At 39.7% G+C, this 22741-nt stretch overlaps 1 pseudogene; it reads right to left on the reverse strand.

Annotated features, from left to right (window-relative positions):
* Nucleotides 1-16454: 16454 nt before the first annotated feature.
* Nucleotides 16455-22741, reverse strand: part of LOC148123426 (sulfotransferase 2A1-like) — a 42003-nt pseudogene continuing 35716 nt past the window's right edge.

Genomic DNA, 22741 nt, shown 5'->3' on the forward strand with positions numbered 1-22741 from the left:
GAGCTCCCCTCCCCACCATGCTATCCAATTCACCTGGATATGAGGCATTTATTAAACCTGGGCATTTTTGATTTAGTCTAATCTGGTTTGATTGGAGTTCTTTGTGCTGGCATAGAGGCTCTTCTTAAGGAGTATTCTTAATAGTAATGGTCAGGGAAAAACCCAAATGAAAGAAATTAGATTCAAGCTTCTTGTTTTGAAAAGAAAAAAAGGAGGAAATAGATATGATCTTGTCTTGAAAAGATGCAATAATATAAATGGTAGCTTATTGAATCTACTCTAGTAAGAGAAAAGGGGAAATATTTATATCATAGGAATGTATATATAACATAAAAAGGTATATCATAAAAAACTCTTGAGTCTTCTTTTAAAATCAACTACTAGTTTAAAATTTTTACATTAGATTGGACTTTGTATGTTGTATACAAATTTTGTATATTGAGACAAATTTGAGTTTAATTTTGTTAAAACATGTGGTACATACATTTCTAATTTTGTTCAAAGTTTTGTACCTATACAGCTCATTTATAATCTCTAACAGCTCAATTAAGCAAGTCTCTAATACTTGAAAATTATTTTTACCAACTATTTAGAATAGTAAGAAAATACAGATTAATAGAACTTGTAGTCACATTAGGTACATTTTCAAGGTCAAACAAAGTTATATTTTAGGTAGACAGGTCAACTTCAAACACTTCAGAGATCTACAGAATATGGTATTTAAGATGTTTTGATAACCTAGGTTCTTCTTTTTTATGGCCATGATCCAGGTCTGTTCCTGTCAGCACCAATCTTAAGAGAAGGTTATGGACATCAAAGAAAATCCCCATGGAGTTTACTTTGTGGTAAAAGTAAGCCACTAGGCAAGAAAATGCCCATGCCTCAACTGCTGACAGCATTCTGTCCTAATTAGACAAGCACAACACAAAATATTCTGTTGCAGAGAAAAGTCTGTCAGATAGTCTAGGTCTGCAGGCCAAAGATAAATGCCCCAGTGTTGCAGAGAAACTTTGTGTGACTGTCCAATAGCCAGCTGTTTCTGTCATTACTCACAGAGTTTGGAAATTGCTTGCTTGCACTTCCTGCTTACTCAGTCAATATTATTTTCTTTTCAGTTCTCTGAGGTAGTTGAAGACTAGATAGTTAAAGTCTCCCTTATATATGACACTCAGAAAAGAAATTCACTAAAGACATGTAAAGTATATAAGGTTGAGAGATATCAAAAGATAATTTTGGATGGTAATGTAAGTTGTGGTAGAAAGTAAATTAGGTACAAATTTTGAACTACACCTGGTGTTACCCTGGGGTTCCTCAGGTGTGTGGTGTTGTGCCTACTCATAACTTGGAGTTTTCTTATTTGTCCTATTTGCTTTACTGTGGAGGGCTGGACCACATTCTCCATTGCTTCTAGGAACAAAGGTAGAGATTGACCTCTGTGACCTCAAGGTGTGGCGGCACACGCCTTTAGTCCTGATGCCTGGGCGGCAGAGGCAGATTGACCTCTGCAACCTCAAGGCATGGTAGTACACGCCTTTGGTCCCGATGCCTGGGAGGCAGAGACAGGCAGACCTCTGTGAGTTCAAGGTGATGTAGCACACGCCTTTAATCCCAGCGCACGTGCTTGGTAACTCTCTACCGCTGCTTCCCTGCCTACTTCCGAGGCATCACCTGGGATAATGGGCAGCGGACCAATCCAAGAGTGACACGTCAGAAGCGAGGACTGTTTCCTTTATAAGGGCTGGGTTCCCCTCATTCTGGGTCTCCGCTTTGGAAGCTGATGCTCTCCCTCTCAAGACGCATTAAAGCTTTACTGCAGAAGTATCCTAAGTGCCCCGCGTCGTTCTTGCTGGCGAGAAGGTAGCGCGGGACACTTTACATTTGTTATTTTATATCTATTAGTGTCTAGGTCATATATATGTCAGAAGAGGTCACTGGACATCCTGGAATTGGTTGACAGTTGTTTATGAGCTATCATGTGGGTGCTAGTAATCAAACCTGCGTTCTCTGTAAGAACAAGTGGTCTTAAATGTTGGCTGTTGGCTGACTTTCCAATCCTAATTGTTGACTTTTCCCCTTCTTTTGCTTTTTGGTTTTTATTTTCTGTTTGTTTGCTTTTTGAGACAGGGTTTCCTGTAACAGAGGCACTCTTTCTAGGTGCTACAGAGTTAAGACTGACTTCCAACTCCTGATCCCCTTTCTTTGACCTCACAGGCAGTGGGATTACAGGCATACTGTACCAATCTGATATGTAGAACTATGGAATAGCCAAACTTCAATAATGTTTGAAACAGATCAGTCAGTAGAGAAATTCAATAAATTGGGGTTACTTGGGGAACAAGTATTCTGTCTAGCACATAAAGTGTGTGCATTTTAATTTTGTGATTCCTGTGAGTCTGTAAATCAAGAATAAAAACATGAGCAAGGTGTTGTGGCCTATGCCTTTAATTCTATCACTAGGGAATTAATTAATTAGAGGCAGACTGATCTCTATGTGTCCAGCCGAGCCAAGGATAAATAGTGAGATCCTGCGTCAAAAATAAAACAAGAAAACAAACATTCTTAAACCAGAAACAAATCAAAACACAGCACTACATAACCAGTAAACAGAAAGTTAAACAATAACAAAAAGCCATATCTCATGGCTCAGACAAGACTTCTGCAAATTCCAGGCCACTATGGGCTTAGTGTGATACTCTATCTCAGAAAAGCAGCAAACCCAAAATGGGGTAGTGATGCGGCTCCCGTGGAAGAGTGCTTGCTTAACAAGCAACAATTCTTAGGTGCTTACAAGGCAGAGCCAAGGCCTTCTCAGTTTCCCAGTTCCCAGCACAAAGCAGCACTCAGAAGCCACTCAAGCAGAAAAGATGCATTGATGGGTGTGGCCTCTCTCAATTTACAAACCAGTACTTGGGAGGGATGTAGAGTCAGGCAAGTTTCTGGGAATCTGTTGGATCCATCTGGTTACATAGTGAGTTCTAGGGAAACTGGAGCTTGTGAAACCCTCTCTCAAAACCAGGAAGGAAAAACTGCAGCCATCAAGTCCACGCCTTCAGAAGGTGTGGCTGAAGAGTAGGCGAGTGCTTTAGAGAGTGGAACTTAGGATACCAAGATTTGCAGGATTTCAAGGCATGTAAAGTGCAGAGTGACTGGGAAGGAATGGCGCGGCAGTTAGGCCATTAGTTAGGCAGTTAGTCCCACATCCTGTAAAAGAATCCTAAACACCAGAACAGAGTGTGCGAAGATTCAGGAGCCTACTGATTTCCAAGGTGAGTTGGGGTCTGGGGAAGGTGAATGGATAGTGTGGGTGGTTTGGGGTGTCCCTAGTTTCGGTAGGAAGGGAGCTGGGCGATGAAGAGTGGCTTGTGGTAGCAGTCTGACAGTTCCAGAGTGAGTCGTTCTCCAGCCCCAGCCTCTTAGGGCTGAGGGGCTTTTATTAATAGAAGAAGTATTTTTGGGTTTGTTTCAAACATGTCAACACTGAGAACCAGATGAAAGCTGGGACTGGGCCAGAAAGGTAAAAATCAGGGTGTGAGTCAGGGTGTTGGTTCTCAGGCTAAGCTTCTGTGCTCTGCTTTCTTGCCAATATACAGCCCTAACCACTGAGCTGCCTAGGAACCCAGGAATAGTGATTGGAAGGCTATATGGGCAGCTGCTGGGGACCAAGGGGCATCTCTGATCAGCTTTATTTTTCTCCCACATATTTCAATGGAGGAAAATTCCCCCATGTTTCCCAGTACACATTTGCTCTCAAGCCCTCCAGTGCCCCCCAGGTCTCCAAATTCCTCTAGCCACCCTAGAGTCCCATTGTCTCCAAATGACCAAAGCCCTCCAATACAAGCAGGTCTGCAAATACCCCCATGGCCCTCAGTGATCACAGGTGTTCAGGTTTACCACATCCCATTGAACTACCTTGTCTCCGAGTTCTGCATTCCATAGTCTGTCCAGGGTCTCAAGCTCACCTCAAGGCTCTAACAAGGAGCAGGGTGAATGCATCAAGAACAGCACGGAACAAAGGCATAGGCTGGAGGCGTATTTCAGATGTTGCAAGCTTCCTACATATGAGCAATGTGTGAAGCTTCACACAGGATTGACTGCCCCACCAAGGAAGGACTCCCAGATCTAGGTCTTCGCTCCTCTCTTGTCCACCTTTCCCCCATTCAGAATAGCCACTTCTTCATCAGCCAGGTGCATCATGTTGAGGCCTCGAACACTTCATTGATTTCTGTGGATTGATTGAATCCCATTGATTGCTGGAGATGTTTGTGTTATTCATACGGAGAATTGGCTAAGTGTTTAATTAGTGTGGACACAGGGCTGGATAACACATTCATCTTTTATGTCTGTGCAGAAAATCCAGGACATCCTAGATCCGTATTGGTGTCCAACAGTTTTTCCATGGGTCTAGAGATCAGGGTTCCCTTTGATTCCTCTCATCTTGTCCTGTTGTTTTCCTCCCTCCTATTGGGCCTCTGAGGTTCTTTGGTGTAGTTAAAAAAAAGCTGGTATGGAGAGGGAGGCAGAAGTGTGGTTTATCTCCTCAGCAGCTTCATATCTGGAGCTGAGACTAGTGTGTGTAGTCCTCTCTTCCTGACCTCTCCATTTCTTCTTTGTCTTTCCAGATGTGGTTTATGAATCAGAGGGCTAGATACTCTTGGGAACATCCCCAAGCATACCTAGAAATTCCAGGGAATTGAGGAGGAGGAACCAGCTGTCAGAGCAGCAGAACAAGTGCTCCTGTCCCCACCAGTGTCCCCGCCTCTGGTCACACTGTGTGCTCAGGCTGTTAGCTATTTTCCTGAAACCAGCCTGACTAATATCCTCTCTGACCTTCTCCTCTCTTGATTGGATCTGGGGAATTCTGGGTGTGGTGCTGGCTGGACAAGCGCCAACTATAGCAATCAGTCACCCATTTCCATCAAGAAAAGCTATAGATCCACTTCAATCAGTAGCATCTCAAGACACAACAGACTCATCTCCAGTGATAAAATGCAGTCCAGCCAAAGCTCTAATACCCCTTCCCCTTTGTAGATCCAGCTACAGCTCAAGCTCTCACCAAAGGTGCAGCCTGAAGCCACAGTCCCAGCCCTACATGGAAATGCTGCTTTCAGCACACCTGCATTCCCAGACTATTTCAGGGTTCAGACCTAGATAGCAGGACTGCATTGTTTTCCAAGTATGTAGTTTCCAGACTTTGTGTAGCCCTAATCATTCCTAGATGATTTTTTTTCTAGGAGCAATTTCTTCCTTGGCAAGAAATTAGTGTACAAAGAAGAGGTGGAAATGCAAAAAGTTGGGTCCATGACATTTCTGTGTAAGTAGTGGTTGTGTGGGGGTGCCAGGTTAGTCCTGAAGATTACTAGGTGAGCCCTGGTTTTGTTTCATGTCTGCATCCACTAGTTTCCAACTTGCTTTATGTGGTTACTTAGATTTAGCACCAATCGATGTTGACATTCGGTCGTGAATGCCCTCATTTCATTTGAAGGCCATGGGAGTAAGCACTTGGATTTCCTGGGTCCGCAGTTAAGTGGCTGGGCACAGCTGATTTTCCTGCTGATAATATCTCCCAGAGCTCAACCAGGTCCTCATATGTGGGTTCCCTTAGGTGGTTAGTGTTGTGCCACTCAGAACTGGTTTTATAGTTTGTTTAAGCAGTAATTCTTGTCCTGGCTGGTTTTTCTTGTTTTTATTTTGTTTAATTTTATTAATCACACACCTGTGCCCTTAAAATCAATTTTTTACATGTGTGCCATATATACATTGAGCTGGGCACTCCACTGTACCCTGTCATCCACATTTTGAACGCCTGTGGCTTTCATTATGGTCTCAGTCTGCAATGCTCCCCTTGGCCTTGGGTGCAGGAGTTGTTATATAGATGGAACCCCTGGGTCTAGATACTTCATAATCACCTTTTCTCAGTATTTCTACTAGTTGTGGTTTTTCTGTAGAGCTCTCAATGTATTGCAAATGTTTGAGAGTTGAAAGCCTAACTTTTTAGTGGGTATAGGGATTCAGAATTCAGTTAGGCATTCTACTGGTTTGGTAAAGTGGCAGCAGTAAGTTCTCCTGGGGTCTATAAGCTCAGCAGCCTTGGGTAAATAGTTAGGTTTACAGTACCCAGACATTAATATCCTCCTATTGCTCAGATCTTACATTGAATTAGAAGGCTGTTTGGTTCTCCTGAAGTTTAAGAGTCACTATTGCATCCTTAGGGATATCTTGCCATGATGATGTTATGTGATACTCTTCCTGGGGAAATGTGAACAAAAGTCTCTTCACCCTATGGACTAATGACCAAAGTGCAGGTTATCAACAAAGGCTAGCTCCCATATCCACACTTCCTCAATTTCAACCATCTCATTCCCCCAAGCTCTTTCCAATCCTCCCCCTCTCCTTTCTCTCTTCCCTTCTCCCCTTACGCCCACCCCACCCCCACCCCCGCAATCCCAACTTTTGCCTGCCAATCTTGTCTACTTCCAGTATCCAGGAGGATAACTATATGTTTTTCTTCAGGTTCGCCTTCTTATTTAGCTTCTCTAGGATCACAAATTACAGGCTCAATGTCCTTTATTTATGGCTAGAATCCACTTATGAGTGAGTACATACCATATTCATCTTTTTGGGTCTGGGTTATCTCACTCAGTAAAGTGTTTTCTATTTCTGTCCATTTGCATGCAAAATTCAACATGTCATTGCTTTTTTTTTAACCACTGTGTAGAACTCTAAAGTGTATATGTGCCACACCTTCTTTATCCATTCTTCTATTGAGGGGCACCTAGGCTGCTTCCAGGTTCTGGCTATTACAAATAGTGCTGCTATGAACATAGTTGAACAAATGCTTTTGTAGTATGATAGAATATCTCTTGGGTATATTCCCAAGAGTGGAATTGCTGGGTCCTGAGGTAGGTTGACTCCCAGTTTCTTGAGATACCGCCACACTGATTTCCAAAGTGATTGCACAAGTTTGCATTCCCACCAACAATGGATGAGTATTTCCCTTATCCAAATCCTCTCCAGCATAGGCTATCATTGGTGTTTTTGATTTTAGCTATTCTGACAGGTATTAGATGGTATCTCAAAGTGGTTTTGATTTGCATTTTCCTGATTGCTAAGGAGGTTGAGCATGACCTTAAGTGTCTTTTGAACTCAGTTGAGAATTCTCTGTTCACTTCAGTACCCTAGTTTTTAATTGGGTTAATTAAAGTTTTAATGTCTAGTTTCTGAGTTCTTTATATATTTTGGACATGAGACTTTTGTCTGATTGGGTTTGGTGAAGATCTTCTTCCATTCAGTAGGTTGCCTTTTTGTCTTAAGTACAGTGCCCTTTGCATTACAGAAGCTTCTCAGTTTCAGGAGGTCCCATTTATTCATTGTTGCTCTTATTGACTGTGCTACAGGGGTTATACATTGGAAGAGGTCTCCTGTGACCATGTGTTGCAGACTAATTCACACTTTCTCTTCTATCAGGTTCAGTGTGGTCAGATTTATATTGAGGTCTTTAATCCATTTGGACTTGAGTTTTGTGCATGGTGATAGATATGGATCTATTTTCAATCATCTCCAGGTTGACATCCAGTTATGCCAGCACCATTTGTTGAAGATGCTTTCTTCTATTGTATATTTTTAGCTACTTTGTCAAAAATCAGGTTTTCATAGGTTTGTGAATTAATATCCAGGTCTTTGATTCGATTCCATTGGGCAACATCTTTGTTTTTGTGTCAATACCAAGCTGTTTTCATTACTGTAGCTCTGTAATAGAGTTTGAAGTCAGGGATGGTAATGCCTCCGGACATACTTTTATTGTATTGGATTGTTTTGGCTATCCTGGGTTTTTTGTTTCACATATAAAGTTGGTTATTGTTCTCTCAAGGTCTATGAAGAATTTTGTTGGGATTTTGATGGGGATTGCATTGAATCTATAGATTGCATTGGTTAGAATTACCATTTTTACTACGTTGATCCTCCCAATCCAAGAACATGGGAGATCCTTCCATTTTCTGGTTATCCTCTTCAATTTCTTTCTTCAAAGACTTAAAGTTCTTGTCAAATAGATCTTATACTTCTTTGGTTAGAGCTACCCCAAGATACTTTATACTATTTTTGTCTATCATGAAAGATTATGTTTCTCTGATTCTTTGCTCTTTGTGTATGGAGGCTAACTGATTTTTTTGAGTTGATCTTGTATCCTGTCACATGACTAAATGTGTTTATCAGCTGTAGGAGTTCTTTGGTAGAGTTTTGGGGGTCACTTATGTACACTATCATATAATCTGCAAATAACAAAAGTTTGACTTCTTCCTCTCTAATTCGAATCTTGATCTCCTTATGCTGTCTTATTGTTATTGCTAGAACTTCAAGCACTATATTGAAGAGGTATGGAGAGAGTGGACAGCCTTGTCTTTTTCCTGATTTTAATGGGATGGCTTTGAGTTTCTCTCTATTTAATGTAATGTTAGCTGTCGACTTGCTGTATATTGCTTTTATTATATTTAAAAATGAATTGTCTTTCTGAGTCTGGGTTGCCTGGTTCAAAATAATATTTTCTAGCTCCATCCATTTTCCTGAAAATTCAAGATATTGTTATTCTTTTCTGATCTGTAGTACTCCATTGTGTAAATGTACCACATTTTTCTTATCCATTCTTTGATCGAGGTGTATTTAGGTTGTTTCCAGGTACTGGCTATGACAAAAAAGCTGCTATGAACAAAGTTGAGCACTTGTCCTCACAACAAAGTGGCACGGTTTAGCATCCTTTGGATATATACCCAAAAGTGGTATTACTGGGTTTTGAGAATGGTTGTTTCCTAACTATTCTGAGACATCGCCACACTGACCCCCAAAGTGGATGTAACAGCTTACCTTCCCACCAGCAATGTAGAAATGTTCCTTTTCCCCCACAACCTCTCCAGCATAAGTTGTCATCAGTGTTTTTGATCTTGGCCATTCTTACAGGTGTAAGTTGGAATCTCACAGTTGTTTTGATTTTCATTTCTCTGAGGACTAAGGATGCTGAACATTTCCTTAAGTGTCTTTCAGTCATTTTAGATTCCTCTGTTGAGAGTTCTCTGTTTACATCTGTACTCCATTGTTTTATTGGATTATGTGTTCTTTTGGTGACCAATTTCTTGAGTTCTTTGTATATTTTGTAGATCAGACCTCTGTCTGATGTAGGGTTAGTGAAAATCTTTTTCCATTCTGTAGGCTATCGTTTTGCCTTGTTGACTGTGTCCTTTGCTTTACATAAACTTTTTGGTTTCAGGAGGTCCCATTTATTAGTTGTTTCTCTCAGTGTCTGTGCTGCTAAGGTTATATTTAGGAAGTGGTCTCCTGTGCCAATGAGTTCAAGTGTACTTCCCACTTTCTCTTCTATAAGGTTCAGTGTGGCTGGCTTTATGTTGAGGTCTTTGATCCATTTGGACTAGACTTTTATGAATGGTGATAGATATGGGTCTATTTTCATTCTTCTACATGTTGATGTCCAGTTATGCCAGCAGCACTTGTTAAATATGTGTTCTTTTTTCCATTTGATATTTTTGGCTTCTATGTCAAAAATCATGTGTTTGAAGATGTGTGGATTGATATCCGGGTCTTCTATTCAGTCCCATTGGTCCTCCTGTTTGCTCTTAGGCCAATACCAGACTGTTTTCAGTACTGTTGCTCTGTAGTAGAGATTGAAGTCAGCTAATTTCTAAGTTAAAGCAACTGGTGATCCAATAAGATGCAGGAGGGTATTCCATTTTTTCCCTGTAACTGTTAAGTTTTGCTTGGCTACAGAGTCTTTGGTCAGTTTTAGAGAAGGTTCTATATGATGCTGAAAGAAGGTTTTTGTGTGTGTGTGTGTGTTGATGTGGAATCATATATATATATATATATATATATATTTGTGTGTGTGTATATATACCTATATATATGTATGTATATGTAATAACTATTTGAGTCACATCATCTGTTAGATCCTTCATTTCTCTGTGGGTTCCGTCTGACAGTCTTTTCCAGTAATGCTAGGGCACTGTTGAAGACTCCCACTATTACTGTTTGTAATAGTTTGATGTGTGATTTAAACTTTAGTAATGTGTCATTTTTAAAATTTATTTTTATTTTTGTTGGTATTTTTCGTATTGAATATTTTTTAAAAGAAAACAAACTATCTTTTTTTCATTATACATACCAATCCAAGTTTCCACTCCCTCCTCTCCTCCCATTCCCTCCACATATGCCCACCCCACCCCTATCCCACTCTTCAGAGAGGGTGAGGCACATTGCTTTGGGGAAGGTCAAGGCCCTCCCTTCTATGTCTAGGCTGAACAAGGTTTCCCTCCAAGGAGAATGAGTCCCCCACAAGCCAATACAAGCAGTAGGGATAAATCCTGGTGCCATTGCCAGTGGCCCCTCAGTCTGCCCCAGCCATGCAACTGTCAACCACGTTCAGAGGGTCTAGTTTGGTCCTCTGCTGGTTCTTCCCTGTCTGGCTGTCCTTGGTGAGCTCTCATTAGCTCAGGTAGACTGTTTCAGTAGGTGTCCCCATCATGGCCTTGACCTCTTTGCTCACATTCACACTCCTCCTCCTCTTCAGCTGGTCTTTGGGGGCTCATCCCAATGTGATGCTGCAGGTCTTGCCTCTGTTTCCATCAATTGCTGAATGAAGGTTCTATGGTGACATTAAAAATATTCATTAATCTGATTACAGGGCAAGGCCAGTTCGGGCACCCTCTCCTCTTGCTTAGGGTCTTAACTGGGGTCATCCTTGTGGATTCCTGGGAATTTCTCTAGTGTCGGGTTTCTTCCTAGTCCCCAAATGGCTCCCTCAATCAAAATATCTCTTTCTTTGCTCTCATCTCCTTTCCCCCTCCATCTCGATTATCCCATTCCTTTTTATTCTTCTCTTCCCTCCCCTTGTACTCACGTTTCCCCCTTCTGTCCTCCCTTCTGTCCCTGCCCCCATGCTCTCAATTTTGGTAGGAGATTTTGTCTATTTCCCCTTTTCAGATATATCTATATATGGTTTTCTTAGGGTTCACTTTGTTACTTAGTTTCTCTAGTGTCATGGACCATAGACTCATTATCCTTTTCTTTACAGCTTGTATCCACTTATGAGTGAGTCTGTACCATGTTCATCCTTCTGGGTCTGGGTTAGCTCACTCTGAATGTTTTTTTTCTAGTTCCACCTATTTGCCTGCAAATTTAAGATATCATTGTGTTTTACCCTTGAGTAGTACTCCATTCTGTAAATGTACCACATTTTTTTTTACCCATTGTTTGGTTGGGGTCATTTAGTTTCTCGTTATTACAAATAATGTTGCTATATACATAGTTGAACAAATGTCTTTATTGTATGATTGAACATCTCAAGAGTGGTATTGCTGGGTCCTGAGGTAGGTTGATTCCTGATTTTCTGAGAAACTGCCATACTGATTTCCAGTGTAGTTGTACAAGTTTCTATTATCATCAACAATGGAGGAGTGTTCCCCTTACTCTACATCCTCTTCAGAATAAGCTATCATTGTTGTTTTTGATCTTAGCCATTCTGACAGGTATTCAGCTCTTCATATTGTTGAATGTATGTTTATGCTGTTGTCTACCCATTACTTCTTCCAATGGGTACAGGTGGGGCTTGTGGGTTAGGGGACTGCTGTTCCTCCAGGTTAATCCATGGCCTTCCTGGTGGTCACTGATGCAGCTTTTGGTCTCCCCCATGTGCACCCTGTGTATGCAGGGCCAAGGACCAAGTGGTTGCTCCTCCATGTGAAGGAGGAGCCTAGAGTTCCGTGATCACAGAAGTGGTGAGGGATTGTTGGGGGTGTGTTGAGACTGTTCTCAGGTCTCTGGGACTTTGGTGAGTGAGACTGGAGCTTGGAATGTTCCTCTAATGGCTATTGCCTAGAGAGGATGGCCCTTCACCTGGGAACCCAGACACTCACCTCTCTAGGTGCAGTCAGGTTCAATTCTCTTGTGGTCACAACTGTAGTGGGGGATGCTTCGGGGCATAGGGAGGAAGTGGGGGTTGGGAGTAGGTGGGAGTGGGGATTGGCATGTGGCTCTAGGGGCTAGGGACTAGAAAGTAGGGCCATCCAGTTGTGAATCCAGACACTCACCTTTCCAGATGTAGGCAGGGCCAAATCTCTGTAAATCACAGATGTGGTGGGGGATGGTTCAGGTCATGGGGAGACTGAAGGTCTCTGGGGTTTTGGTGGGTTGGAGTGGGGTGCAGAATGTGCCTCTCCATGCTAGGACATAGAGAGAAGGAGCCCTTTAGCCAGGAACCCACACACTCATTTTTCCATGTGTAGTCAAGGCCGAGGCTCTGATGGTTGCAGATACCAATTGGGGGAGGTGTTGTGGGGAAGCTGCTAGCAGGTCTTAGGGCTTCAGTGTGTGGATATGGGGTGTGGGGTTTGCTTTGGGGGCTAGGGATTAATGAGCAGGACCCTCCAGCCAGGAACCCAGTCACTAATCTCTCCACGTGAACTCAGGACCCAGAATTTCAGTACAAACTATAAGCAGTGGTATTGCTACTATATCTAAAACCTTTAAAAAGGTTCATGGAAGCTTCAAGGAGTCATGACTTGGAGTCTCCTGTCAAAGGTCAAACAAATTCCAGATATGTAATCCTGTCAATCAACAGCTTAAGTTTCCCCAAACCTACTATCTATTCTGAAGAGTGGACTCACTCGCCCTCTGTCTTCATCTTTCTCTGTACCCCTTGTCTTCAGAATGCTACCGTACCACAACTACCAGGAGCATGGATATGGAAGTTTCAAGGGTACAGCACAGAAAATATTTTCCACTTAACTCCTTAACTTTACTTTATTGCTTTAATTTCTGTCTGTTTCATCAGATTTTTAATCACTTAATGACTTCAAACTGCTCCAAATAGAAACCAGATAGCCCTAGACTTGCTGAAAACCAATGTAAACTAGATGCTTCTGATGGAATTTCAAACTGTCCTGAGGCTGTGGCTTGAGCCAGAATTTTCAGACTGCTCCAAACCTGTTTCCAGCTAACCACAGGTGGTCCCTCAGAACCTGTTTTAAAAGAGAGAGAGAGAGAGAGAGAGAGAGAGAGAGAGAGAGAGAGAGAGGTCACCCAGCCTGTACTCCTCTCATTCCTCCCAGCCATTGATAAGCATTCCAAACTTTCTTGATACAGACAACATCCTAATTTCAGCAAGTTACAGAATAGATTACAATGGCCCTTATCATCAACAATAAACTGGTATGTCAGGCCAAAAGACACACAGGACAAATAAGTAATTGTAGTGCCTATTAGCATACCAAAGTGCATGCTGACCTCCAAGCTCTCTGGCCAAGTACCTGCTAGAGAGTCCACAGGGATATTCAGTGTCCTGGCTCCTTTCACCTCTTCTCACTCCATCTTCTAGCACAAATTTCTCCAGGTTATACATTTCATTTCCCCAGATTCTGATTCCTATATAACTCTGTTATTCTCTTGACTCTCTTGGTCTTCTTGGTGACTCTCTCTTGGCTTTCTCTTTGTTGATCCTCCTTTCTTGATCTCCAAATCATGACCTGGCCAATTCTGCAGGTCATGTTTAGTCTACTACTTTCTCTCCCTGTTCTAGACATTCACAGATGCCTCTTGCTATATTCTCCACTTTATCTATCAGGAAAAATTTCCCCTTAACTATAAAAATATAAAAACAATATTGTATTCTTTCTCCCATTTTCACATTCTGATTTAAATATAAGTGTCTTTATGACATGCAAGTGGAAGGGCACTGTGTGGGAAAAGAATGTAATAATAGGAACAAAAGCACGGGACTTGGCAGTGGAAGAGCAAGACTCAGTAAATTACAATGTTGTGCACGTATATATCAGAGTTTCATAATGAAGCCAATAATTTTATTTGCCCACTAAACATTTTTGCCAAAAAGAATTAAAAGTGAAATTGAAGTATAATATTCTGAGTAGAAATGCAAGTTTATAGAAGTCTTACACTATAGGCTATTTGAATGAGGTTTGAAAGTCTCTATAAATACAATTTATTTATTCCCTTTGCCCAAATGTCACAGAGTAAAAAATACAGTTTATTGTAATTTTTTACATTTCCAGTCTACAACCAGCTGTTGGAATAACACCTGATCTAATAATTCATTTAAACAAAATCTTAGATGGTGATAAGGATTTGAATAGTCCTAGAGAATTAACAACAGAAGCAGAAAAGGAGCTGACAATGGTTGAGGAAAAATTACAGGAGACACATGTGGACAGGGTGAATTCAAATCTTAGTTGTATTCTAGTCATATTGCCTTCCAGAATTTCTCCTACAGTAATTTTAATTCAGAGGGAAGATATTATTTTAGAATGGATGTATTTACCACACAAACCAAGTAAAAAATTAAAAGCTTATGTAGAAAAGTTCTCTGAATTAATTATAAAAGGTAAACTGAGATTTCGTCAACTAGCAGATATAGACCCAGCAGAAATTATAGTGCCTTTCACTACTGATGAAATAAAAAAGTCATGTAAGACAATGAACCATGGCAAAGGGCTTGTGCTAACTTTTTGGGAGAAATTAATAGCAACTATCCCAAAAGCAGTAAACTTAATGTTATAAAGAGAACTTATTGGATTCTTCCTTGAATTGTACGTGATGGTAATATATCAGGGAAGGCTGGTTACAAATCAGATGAATTGAGTAAGGTGTAACAAAGCACTTATACTTCTGTCCAGAAGGCAGAAATATATGCCATTCTTATGGTGCTAAGGGATTTTAAAGAACCTCTTAATATTGTTACAGATTCACAATATGCCAAAAGAGTTATCTTGCATATTGAAACTGCTGAATTTATACCAGATGATACAGAGTTGACTTCATTGTTTATCCAGGTACAAGACATAATCAGGAATAGGCTTTGCCCGGTGTACATAACACACATCCGGTCCCATACAGGTCTGCCAGGTCCTCTAGCACAAGGTAATGCAGAAATTGATCAATTATTGATTGGAAGTGTGTTGCAGGCCTCAGAATTTCATAAAAATAATATCAATAGCAAAGGTTTAAGGAAAGAGTTTTCTATTACATGGCAACAAGCTAAGGAGATTATAAAGAGATTCCCTACTTACTCTTTATATAACCAAACACTGCTACCTGTAGGGACTAACCGAAAGGGTACTCAAAAAAATGAAATCTGGCAGATGGATGTGTTCTACTTTGTAGAATTTGGAAAATTAAAATATATACATCACACCATTGACACTTATTCAGGCTTTCAATGGGCAACTGCTTTAAGCTCAGAAAAAGCTGATTCAGTAATCACACATTTATTAGAAATTATGGCCATCATGTGTATACCTGCACAAATAAAAACAGATAATGGTACAGCTTATGTTTCTAGTAAAATTAAATGTTTTTTTTTGCTTATTATAATATTAAGCATGTTACAGGTATACCATACAATCCTACAGGTTAAGCAGTCATAGAAAGATCAAATCAAACTATAAAGGATATGTTAAACAGAAAGGGTTAGAAAATGCCCCCAGAAATAGATTACATAATGCCTTATTAACCTTGAATTTTCTTAATTCTAATGAGAATGTGACGCGGCCAGCAAACAGCAAAATCCTATGTTAAACTCTGTTTTTTTTTTTCCTAGAAATCCTTTTCAAGCCATCTCAAGTTTTACATGGAGTTAGTCGACCACGTTGGGCACCACTTTGTTGTAAGAGCATGGGGCCACTTTGTTCAGTCCAGCCTGGCTAGCTTAAACCCCAAAATAACCGCACAGAAATTGTATTCATTTAAACATTGCCTGGCTCATTATCTCAAGCCTCTTATTGGATAACTCTCACATATTAGTTTAACCCATCTCCATTAACATGTATCATCACTTGACTGTGGCTTACCAACCACCATGAGTCTAACCAGCATCTGTCTCGGACAGGAAAACCATGGTGTCTGCCACATTGCCCTTCTTCCCAGAAATCTGTTCTGTCTTCCCCGCCTACCTCAAATCTGCCCTATCAACTAGGCCAAGGCAGTTTCTTTAATAACCAATGAAAACAACACAAATACAGAAGGACCTCCTGCACCACTAAGATATTACAAGGATTGTTTTAAAGCTGGAATTACATGAAGCAAATTGGAATTAGCTGACAATGTATAATAGGCCAGTAATAAATGAAGTAAAACAGCTATTTGATGACACAAGACACCAAGATTCTGGGCTGCAGAGATGATTCAGAGGTTAAGAGCATTGTACTATGCTTGTATAGGGTCTGATTTCAGTTGCTAGGACCCAAAGCAGGTAGCTTACAGCATCATGTAACTGCAATTCCATGAAAATCAATGCACTCTTCTGGCCTCTGAAGGCACTGCAAACAGAAATGTGTAAACACACACACACACACACACACACACACACACAATAAAACTAGCACTACTCCACTCTTACTACCATTATCACTACTGCTACTACTAATTATTAAAGAATGACACAATTCAATCATAGGATTTATTTTTTGACCACACCCAGTCATTCACAGTACAAATACATGATTTAAAAGTTTTAAGAATTTATTGCCATGGGAACAGTTCTGGTGGGAAACCAATCATTTTCTCCTGGAATACTTTATCAAAGGCTTCAGCTTGGGCTACAGTAAAGTGATTCTTCCAGTCTCCAGTCGTGCTTGAAAAATATGAAGCAGACACAATGATGGGTTAATGATGATCTTAACACAATTACTCCTTAACTTAAAATGCTTAACATATCTCTCAATCCTCCCTTCATGTACTTGACAAGGAACAAACAGTATATAAAGTGAAACTACCAGTGACTCCCTAGATAATCCTTCTTATTCCTTGCAATAATATGCAAACAGACTTCTACCTCTGTGGGAATATTGACCCACCTTATTCTTTCCCATTCTGTCAACTATAAAATCTAACAGCATCAACACTAGCTCAAACTCTAGATGGCCAGATTATTTCTGCTTCTCACTATACCTGATTGCACCACACTATTCATCTCAACAGAGTTTCTTATCTTAATTATCCATGCTGAGTTCAATTGCTCTTTCTTCATTTTAGTGTTTACTTATAGAAGTTCTGAAAAGCATGCAAACAACTTTTAAAACATATTTTTAAATTAATTTTAATTATGTGTATAGGTGCACATGAAATCAGGTGTCTTCAGAAGTTAGAGGCAGCATACCTCTTAGAGCTGGAGATACACACAGTTGTGAACCACATGACAGTAAAGATGCAGGAGACCCAGAAACAGTCAGCAGTGAATGTCCCATGACTCCTGTTTTCAATCAGTATAGTATTTGGTGATGTATGAACATCTACATTGTTTCATCCTCTGTCCTTTTTACAATACTTTGGTTTTGATAACTGCATTATAATATGTCTCTAGTTGTAATGTTAAATTGTCCAAATATTCACACTGCATAGTGTGTACCTTTACACCGGAGTGCTCATATCTTCCACATAATAATATCTTGTTCTTTTGTTTTCTTAGTAATGCCACTGTAATCATCTCTTCCTTTCTTCTAAGCAGAACTCTGAATTCTCTATCCTTGCTGTATTTTATTTTATTTTACTTTATAGTTGTGATGCTTTGACATGCTCTACTCATTTCTATTTTGTATATATGCACAAAATCTAATATATTTGAAATGTAAAACTTAAAACGATTCTTAAATTGTAAAAGATTTTATTTAATCAAGCACATCAGGCAAAGGGAACATACTCAACATGAGTTTATTGAAAACATTCCTGAAAGAGTGAAGAAGGTATTGGCATTGTTCCATTTTGCTATGCACAAAAGTTAGTATCCGAGATTTTACCCAGCATGGTATTGATGAATTCAGATGAAGCAAAAAGATTGGCAATAAAGGTCAGCCTTTTCCTTATCATATTACATTCTTTAATAAAGATTTGTTTATTAATTATGGATATATCATTCTGCCTGCATGTATCTGTGAAAGCCAGAAGTGGCTACCAGATCTTACTACCCTTGGTTGCAAGCCACCATGTAGTGGCTAGGAACTGAACTCAGGACCTCTGGAAGAACAGTCATTGTTTTTAACCTCTGAGTTATATCTCCAGATCGTCACATTACTTCCTGGAAGAGTCATGTAATTTAATTTTAAGCCCCTAGTAGTATTTAATAAAGAACATGTCAAGAATTCATAATTAAATGGTAATTATCAATATACCATATTAAAATAATATACCATTATTTAATCTGAATCTAAGACGGCTATCTGTTATGGTGGGATCTTATAAGTATCCTTTTCTACTCTCAGCTTCATTATTTTCATCACTTTTAGAACAAGTTATCCTATTGTTTCCCACAGCACACCTGGCTTTTAAAAAATCAGAAAAGATGCTGACATACCAGAACTTCAGTAAATTCAATATGAATGAATTAAGAGAAACATGTCTTTGAAGGGATGCACATGAAGTTCTAAGTTAAAATAGGTCAATATCCTGCGCACCTTACAAGTAAATACTTTTCTTTTTTTCTAACAATCTCCTTAAACTCTGGTGTGTCAGGGGACAAGATAACACTACGGCATGATGGTTTAACTTTTGTTGGTAAGAAAATTCCTAATAGTTCTGGTGGCTGTAGGTCTCACAAAAATATTTTTTTTCAGACTGTCCCTGACCTTTCTTATGGCCTGTGGATAGTGGGCTTCTCCGTAGGTTTTTTTTGTCTCTGTCCAAGATTAATGTCTTAGACATTCATACACAAACACACACATATACACAAATACAATCCCACACATATGTGTATGTAAATAAATATAAATATATCCTCCTGAGACATATGATACATGAACAATACTATATTTTGGGAGAGAATAAGCTAAAATCCTATTTTGGTCTCATGCTGCACCACTCCATGATGGAGGAATCTTGAAGGTTAAGACTGAAGCATCTAAATTATTGGTAGAAGAAAATGAAATCCATTATTCTCTGCTTCCTGCATCTATACCCAAGTTCTTTACTCATCTCCAGAGACCTGATATTTGACTCATTCCTTCTTCAACAGAGTCTTGTCTCACCAATTATTTGCTAATAAGGTGTAGGTGAGTTTCCCGGTGTTATTCACTCTGGCAAAATTACTCCTTAATTTTACAGCAATGAAACCTTGCCCACAATCTTTTCCCAGCATAGAGAGCACAGACATAGAGAAGTTGGATATTACCCTTCTAGAAGAGACAATTCATAGCCAACTGAGAAGCCCTAAGTCTGAAGCAATTCAAATTTAGGTTGGAAAATACCATCATATTATAGCAGTAGTGAATAATTTGCATTCTCTTTATGGGACTAGAGTCAGCCTTCTGTGAGTCAGCATTCTTGACATATTCAACATCTTTTCAAATCATTTTGAAGAAAGTTATTTCAGTGTTTATCATACCAGATATATCTTTGGTCCCAGGCATTGACATTTTCTTTAGAGTTGAGTTCTAAGATACAGGGAGCCTTACAGAGCCTCATTGCAGTATGTCTACATTTTGTTTCATATTGAGGATACTAGACATATGCAATGCCAAGATACTCTTCCACAACAAGTCAATTCTTTTTCAGAGCTCGTGAAACCCACATCATCAACATGGAAAGATTTCATTGCAAGGTCTGTAAGAAACTATGTTGTAATGAGCAATGACTTTTGAAACATTCCTGACTTTTTATAGTTTCATTGAAACAACAAGTTCTCCACATATTCTGACATATTTTTGAAGCTGGATATAATTTTCTTCACCTTTCCTCATGAGATTCAAACCACTAGTAACCACATCTTCTGGGATGATGCTAAAATTGGACATTTTATTTTCTTTCATGGCTTGGAAGGAGCTGTGCTTGAGGACCAGATCCAGCTCATCTTTCTCTAATTTCTTTCCTAGGAAGTCACAGATCTTCTCTATGGTTCCTCTTGTGTCCTAAAAAGAGAAGAAACAAAAAAGATGCTAATGAACAGAGAGATCTGAGAGAACAGATGCAGCGAAGATAACTGTGGATGGACACTGAAATGGGGACATGGAAAAAGAAATGACACCGTGAAATGCAAAAGCGTTGAAAGATTTGAGGAAAGAAACAGGACATTTACAGATGGCAGAAGTCACACACACAGCATTTTGTAATGAGTTGGGAGTGCAATGTGTCTTATTTTTGGACCTAAAAGACAGAGACTGATTTCTTTTAATGAGGACAGGATACTAGAGACAGGATCTCACATAGCAAGACTGTTCTTAAACTTACTTTGTAGTAGATGAAGACCTGGGACATGTGATCCTCCAGTTTCCAATTCTATAATGTTGTGTTCACAGATGTATGCCAACATACCCACTAAACACACTAGGGTATTTATTCCTTAGACAGAGTCTCACTTTGCAACCTTGTTTGGTGGGATGGAACTTGATATGGAGACTGTACTGACCTCAAACTCAAATAGGTAAAGGATCTACCACCTGAATTTGCCTCCTATGTGCTGGCATTTAAAGTGTGCACCACCATATCCCACTTGTTTGAGCATTTAAAGAGACTTATAGAGATACTTTCAGACAGTGATAAATGGGAATGAAGGCAGTCTGTACAAAGACTTTGAGCGAAGTTAATGTTTACACCGTGTAATACTATTTCCTACTGAGAATAATATGGTTTTGCAGCGCTTTCATAAGAATGATGTCAATATTCATTACTTGGGGTTATTTCAGAGAGCTTTTATTCTGTTTTGAGTTAGGATATCATACATAATTCAGATATCCATCACATTCATAATCTTCTTGTTTCAGATAACCATACACTGGAATCACAAATGTGCACTGTCCCAATTGTTAATCAAAGAAGACAGTCTTAAGACGGCAGAACCTTGGAATAGTGAAGACTTTGCTTTGAGTTCTAGCCTTTTTCATGGAACTCTAAAGGTATTATTGGTGCCAAACTTAAATTACATATTTTTTCACAGATTCATAATATTTCTTGGGAAGGTGAATAATCAGGGCAATAACAAAAATAATGTGTTGAAGTTTTTGAACAGAAGACTTAGGGAAAACTGCACTATCATGCAGCTGATACAGCTGGATAATAATACATTTTATTTAATTTATTAAAAATAAGTCATAGATGAGAAAGTAAAAGATTTTGAAAAGGCAAGGAGTCTTTGGTGTTGCTACATAAATGGAAACTTTCTGTTCGTGAAAGAAAACATTAAGGAACCAAGTTCAGTTTGAATGATCCAATTTTCCTCTTTTTGTTGCTCCTTTATATTTTTCATTAAGAATTTTTTTCTGCCTTTTGTCAGGGATGCAGGTAGGCTGGCTGTAGATTTTCCATTTCCCTGTGCCCCTCTAGGTCCAATCCTCCAGTCTCATCCCCACTTTTGCCGCAAAAAAATCTGTGACTATTTCCCCTATCTAGAGTAGATCTCACAGATGTTCTTCTAACTTCACTGCTTCATCTCATTGTACTGTAAAAATCCCAAAGTCCACTCTTGGGAACTCACAGACGACTCTGGCTAGGGAAGAGGTAAGTTAATTGTAGATCATCCCTATCCCTCGTTACTTTGAGTCCAGTTCGCCAATGTTACCCTCAACTATGCATCAGAACATCTGCATTATCCACCCACATCTCTAGTAGATCTCATAGAACACTCCGAACGTCTCTATCCTAACTCATTGCATTGTTCCACACTTCACCTCCACCAAGCATTCCCTGGGAACTCACATGACAAGATTGTCATAAAAACAGTTTGGCTAAATGCAGATCTTCACCTCCACATTTGTTACTCCAAGTCCAGTGTCCTAGTCTCATTCCCAGCTCTGTGTAGAACACCTGGTTCAGCATCCCTCCCACACATGCTACTGTCACAAGTGGATAAAACAGATCTGAAACTCCAAAGTTCCTTCTCTCTACTCATTGCTTTGTCTGAGCCCTAAAATTCAGATGACCCTCTCTAAGAAACCATATGCCACTCTAACAGGAAAGCAAGTAGGCTAACTGCAGATCTTCCTTATTCCTTCCATTCTTCCAATTCCAAACCTCAGTCTCATTCACAGATTTTTATCAAATTTTCTGCTTTGGTCTATCCTCAGTGGCCCCATTCCCAGGTGACTGAGTAGATTCTGTGGAAAACTGCTTGCTTCCCTCCTGTGGACTTTCTTCTGCCCCCTTAGCCCATTCCCAATTATATGTGTCAGCTTCCTATATCCAGAAATACATTTTACCTGGAATTTCCAGTCGACACAGTGATCAGGATCCCAGGCAACACAGAGCCACCACACTGTCTAAGTATCAAACAGGTCAAAAGAATAATGAAGGAATCATCAATGCAACACAGACAGGACCAGATATCAGCACTTAGAATTACAAGTTCCCTAATCTCAAAAGCATAGATTATAGCCTAAAAATATAATCAATATTTCCTGGAGAGTATGTCTTCACTGGAGGCCAGCAACACTACTACAGCAGTCCCTAATGATTCCACTGTAGCTGTAGAGCAAGAAAAAGGATGTTAAAACAAGAAATGAAGAAATTCCATAAAGAAATTTTTCAACAACACAAACATTGGAAAGAAATGAATAAAACTATTCAAGGTCAAAAGGTGGAAATAGAATTAATGAAGAAATCTGAAAGTGAAGGAAATCTGAAAGAGAAAAGTTTAGGAACTTGAACAGGACCCTCAGAGGTGACCTTCATGAACAGAGTATGTGAGATAATTGTGAGACTCTTAGGTATTGAAGACAACACAGATGAAAAAAATGGATACATCTGTCAA

The sequence above is a fragment of the Myodes glareolus genome, chromosome 1, assembly GCF_982192425.1.
Source record: "Myodes glareolus chromosome 1, mMyoGla1.1, whole genome shotgun sequence".
NCBI classification, from domain to species: Eukaryota; Metazoa; Chordata; class Mammalia; order Rodentia; family Cricetidae; genus Myodes; species Myodes glareolus.